The sequence below is a fragment of the Diadema antillarum genome, unplaced genomic scaffold, assembly GCF_040938485.1.
Source record: "Diadema antillarum isolate AM-2024a unplaced genomic scaffold, OU_Dant_1.0 seq00000657_RagTag, whole genome shotgun sequence".
Taxonomy (NCBI): Eukaryota; Metazoa; Echinodermata; class Echinoidea; order Diadematoida; family Diadematidae; genus Diadema; species Diadema antillarum.
Window position 1 is genome coordinate 567,248 of NW_027271569.1, and position 6,008 is coordinate 573,255.

A 6,008-nucleotide genomic window follows, 5' to 3' on the forward strand; every position below is an offset into this window, starting at 1 on the left:
GATGATGTCATCACCTCTCAACTTACCATACCATATATTTTGTTCATGAAATCTTTAAAAGTTACATTTTTTTCGTCTTCAATGCTTATATTTGTATTTATATATTTTCTTTCATGTACAATTGTGAGCAATTCAGCAATTTCAATGCTGAAAGTCACTTTTTTTGATAAACCAGGAATAATAATATTACATCTTACTGATCATTACGTTAAAGTTATTTATCCAGGAATAGCATTACGTTGTACTCTTTGAGAGAAGAAAAATTGTATTTTCGTCATTCTTCATTTGTACATAATTGGTGTACAATTGTGAGGTGATGATAATCAGCTAACTCGTTCGCATGTTATTCATATCTGTTCGAAATCTGTTTTTCAACAAAAAATAGCAAATTTGTAAACTAAACTTCATGAATTTCTTATCTTTAATCCGATTTTGATCAAATTTTCACCGCTGTGCTTGTAGAATTGTACCTCTTGCTTTCAGAATAACTTTTAATTGGTATGGAATTTTCGTTTAACCTTTTCCGTGTCAGGGACTTTGGACAGTCTGTACAACGCTATGGAGTTTTCTGTGCCAATATGCATTCAAAGCACACACAGGGTTAATGCAATATCCGAGCTTCACTGCAAAGATAAAGGTGTAACGAGTTAGTGGTGATTTGCTTTACAGTGGTAGGCACTTGCAGAAATGTGAGAAAGCATAGTATCGAAGAGTCGGCCTGAACAAATAAAGCAACAATATCCATTGCTATGGCAACGATGACTTTTACAAGGTGTCGTCGCCTAAGTGGTAACCTCCTATACGCCATTTCTCAATGGGAAGGAAGTTCTTCAAGATGTCACCCTCTAAAAAGGGTGAGATGAAAGGGGGGATGGAGTCAAAAATTCAGATCAGTCCCATTAGGTACGTTACTTATATAGTGCATTGTTGATATATTCTCGGCATTGAAAGTAATGGGAAATTCGTTTAATTTCGAGAAACGACCAACACAAAAATCAATTAAAGTTCATTTCCAATAATCCAGTCCGTTGCGCTTGATTTTGTTTTTGTTTAGCATTGATATTGTTTAAATTTAAGCTGACCTAGTAGTTGTGTTGTGATGAAGAAGAAATAGGTACTCAACGATGACGTCAGGTATGTCAAAAGTAGTAATTGTCAGTTTAAGCGGTTTGTATACTACACTCACAAAACACTGCCTGAAAGAGTCTATTAAGCCAAATTCTCGATTTCTTTTACGAAAAACAGGGGATATTCATGTTTTGTCAATGTGAGTTATTTGTCATGATTTTAATTATGTTCGGTAAAAACTTTGTTGTTCGAGTGATAAGACAAGAAAAGGAAAGTATGCAGGAAAGATTAATAAAGATCTGTGACTGTAAGATTTCTTTTCCTTGGTTTATTTTGTCATAAGTTGACAGAGAAGGAGAGTTTCGAGATGCTTAAAGACGTGTGATGGTAACGGTTATGATGATGGTTAACTAACACACTTTTTTTTTGTTTTTCCACGATATTTTATTGATTTCATTCAAATCATTCATAAATCAACCCATTCTGGGTGTAACATGAACATAAACGGTACAAATGTCATTCAAAACACAAACAAATCCATTTATCAACTTAAACTGCCAATCAACTCTCTTCAACATAACAACTCGATTATAAATCAATCCTACTGACAATTTCTTCACGAGAAAGTATTGACATGTACAAAAACATATATTCTTTGACTATACTGAATCATGTTACTCACACTCACAAGGGTATATACATACACACATGCTCGACCACCCCACACACACACACACACACACACACACACACACACACACACACACACACATATATATATATATATATATATATATATATACATGTAGGCCCTATATAGGGCCCCTATATATATATATATATATATATATATATATATATATATATATATATATATGTAAAGACGACGAAGTAGGGTAGTAATGCATTTTAGTCCAACCAGTGAGGTGCTAGAGAAGGAGAGACAACTACTGCTCTCCTTTGAAGTCATGGGCGGCACCGGCGACAAGTTATGCGTTCAACTACAGGTGTTACCCATGTGCTTTGACAAAAGAGAGCATCAATAATCGGGACTAGAGCTCTCACATGTATACTAGAAATACTTGCCCCTGCTGCAATTCCCTCTCTCTTTCAATGTGATGGCAACAATGAATTTATGCATCTTGAATTGGAGCAGCGAATCAAAATGCAGTGTAAAGCTGACAATTTTAACAGCAAATAGTTTAAAAGCACGCTCGAACACGCTTTAGCGGAGTGCTTTATTAATTGAAAGATCAAAATATCCCAGATTAAAAGATAGAAAACTAACATGCGGAAATTTTGAGAGGGCCTAATTTTCATTTCATTTCGATTTGCGCATTACGAAGAAACTAGAAATACATGTTTATAATATTGAATTCTTTGCTAAACTATTCTAAATCAATTCGAGTATTTCATTTAAAATTTTACGGTGCAATAAAGCTTGTAATTCAACGAAAGGTGAAATGCGTTCTTTGTCTCCGAACTTTGTCTTGCAACTAGAGCGGTGCTGAGCATGACTTAAAAGCGTAGTGAAATGCTAGACATCCCATTGTAACGCCTTGAACCCAAACATGTGTTTGCATGAATTACGAAGAGTTGCCACTCCATCTCTGTAACACCTCCCTTAATGTCCAACAGTGATGTCTATTCAAGCCAAATTTTCGACGCATATACACGTCTTCAGGGTCGACAAATTATATATATATATATATATATATATATATAAACATACAATAGGCCTATGGAAACAGATGTGTGTGTATGGATGGCAGATCTTCGTATGAAAGTATATGTTCTTCAAATATGAAGCAGAATTAGTTCAAGTTCAAGCTCATCTACTCGCCATTTCATCATAAACTAAGTGTGAATGAAAGTAAAGAAATATTAACATAAGTAATCAAAAAGTGGGGGTACATTGTACTTTTGTTGGGGATTGAAGAAGTTAGACGTTTGGCTGATAAATAATTAGAGGATGGAGATGGGGGGGGGGGGTGGTCCACTAAAAAGCAAAGCTTGTAGATTGTGGATCCTACCAGTTCCAATGTATTTTACAAGAAGGGAAAAATGCGTGGTCACAAAATCCAGTACTATTGCTTAATCGATTGACCAGATCAAACGTTTATATTCATAAATACATATTATTTAGGGGGTTGATAAAACTAAATGAAGTGCATAAATCCAGCAGAAATGAGACTAATAAACAAACAGGATACAAGACAGGTACATGAGCTAAGACACACCGAAGTGCAAACTCAAACTTCAAATCTAATTCCCTGACTTATGACCCATCCAAAAAGAGTCAGAAGTGCTTCGTATAATATGGTGTTCCTTTCTCTTTCACCCCGCGGCGGCGTCTTTCTCTGCCGCCTTATTCGGCCAACTGGTCATGTCTACGTCACACTGCAACCACAAAGTCAAATTTCATATAAATCTATTTATTGGCCATGTCGAAAGTGTCCGATCTCTGCGTGACATCGACTGCCGTACGTTTTCATTTCTTGTCAGTTTTCAATTGGGAAAAACATCACCTTGATCAACTCGAATGAGATGACGATCCACAAACTCGCAAGGACACAAGGATAAAGGGAAAGGTAAAGAAAAAGAGGGGGAGGGGAGGGGCAGGGATAGAACGGAAACATGTAGAGATAGAGACAGAAGAGAAAAAATAAATAAATAAACAGGGAATGAAAACAAGAATAAGTTTACGAAGGTGAGAGAGAGAGAGAGAGAGAGATTGCCGTGAGGACAGCTAGAAATGGAAACGAGATCAGTGTGAACAGAGATGAAATTTGCGGTCATTATTTTGTATGTGGGCGTTATTAAGTGTGCGCAGATGTTTGTGCATAACGTGGCGCCGGAAGCTCAGTTAGCCTTTTTCTTTTTATACATCACCTATACACAGATTCTTGCTATCCGACTATTCGAATGCTCATCACGTGACATTTTCTTTTTAAAAAAAGTACTATGGCACGCTGTCAATGTTGAGAGTGAAATTTTGCACTTTGACGTCACGGCTTTACATAAAATACTGCCATGATACTCCCTTAATCAACTCGTAGTTTTGTACAATATCGCACTCAATCAGTTACCAGCTCGTGAGCAATCACGTAGTTGCTGTCAACAAATTCAGCCAATCGCTTTCTCTTACGACTTTACCATAATACACTTTAAACTATTCGGCTTTCACAGACCTAGTTGACATTATTTTCTGTACTACAATTGTATATTCAGGAATTTTCGTTGACATCCGAGGTGTTGTGTAAAACTTTAGTGTAGAGTCTTTATACTTTAATGCATCAGGTTTTCGCAGCATCGGTGAAAGATTTTGTACCTTTGCACAAGTTACCATTCATCATTTTGTATACTTATGATTTTCGTCGTAAAGGACAAGTTAATATACATTCATTTAAAGTAGGTCAAACTGACTTCTCGTTGCGTGTGGTGTAGATTCTGCTTTTTCTTCGTCTAACTGAGATGTCTGCTTTTCCCTCCTTCTCCCTGGAGGGTTCTTCTGACCTGAAGGGAAAAGATCGTCGTTTGTGATATTGACAGACTGGATAAGATCTGGGATTACCGATTACCCGTTGTATCTATATAATCAGAGGATTAACTCTGACACGAGACCGCTAGAGCCTGTCCAATGTGAAGGGGGGAAAAACATTGCAGGGAAGGAGGCAGCGAGAGAGGGGGAGGGAGAGTATGGGAAGTAGCATAAGGGAAAAAATGGAGACGGGAGAGAGATAGAAAGAGACATCGAAAAGAGAGGGGGAGCGGGAGAAAAAAAGGGGGGGGGGGGGGTAAAGAGGGAGGACATGTAAGTTTAAAACTTCAGGAATGGAGGGGGAGTGAAAAAAAAAACCCCGTTGACATGTGACAGGAAATTAATGTAGGGAAAGGAGGCGTGGGAATAGACTGTGCAAGGCCTTATCATGAAATGTTGACAAGAATTGTTATAATCACACGACAAATAATAGTTATTTACTTTTTTTTTCATCAGTATGCATTGTTCTAAAAGGATTCTTGCGCTCGTATAGTACTTGTATGAGTAACGATGTAAAATATGGGTGTGTTTATTTGAGTATGAGCCTGCATTAAAGTGTTGTCAAAACTATTTTGTTGAACTATGTGTGGAAGGATAGTTACCAAGAAATACATGTACAAAGACACACAAAAGAGCAGAGATGCTGTCACCTTCCAAATTTTCGGAAGTTGGCGAGAGTACAGGAGACGAACGCAATGCTAAACAATACGTCATTCGAGCACAAGGGGTCCTTCTGATGACGTCACTCCTCCGTCACCGGAATGGGCGTTTTTCAGCCACTGCCGCATCAATATTACGTATTCTTTCAGCGGCTTAGAATTTCGGCACGCCCTATCACCGCGTAGTTTGTTCGAGTTTGCCAAAGGCGATTCACTATTTTGGTACATCGACGTATATGCAATCAGTTCATCCTCTCTTCCTCTTTTTCTCTTTCCGACTATCCTGAAGTGTGTGTTTATAGGAATTGCTCTTTTGTACGAGAGAATTTAAGTCAGTTTTGCTGGAAATCTACATGGTGTCAGTTATAAATCCGAATCGCCACACTTGGTAGAAAACCACGTCCTTTGTTTATCGATGAAATAATAAAAAAGAGTACACCAGGATTGATTTACTGTTTATACTTCAATAATTCATTCACTCAGAAATAGACTAACTGGCGTAAACGCTAGAGCTTTAATCTCTGCCTACATCAGAATAATTAACTTTTAGGAGAAACAGTTGTTGATTCGAGAGAACTACTCTTGACATTTTATTAATGAATGTCCAGTATGTGATGCACTCATAAGCATATGCAGAGGCAAAGTTGAAAAAAAAAAGAAGAAGAATAGAACTATCATCATGGATATGGCTATTTCCTAGGAGTAGGAACTATATTATCAGTTATGTTTTCGAAAATGGA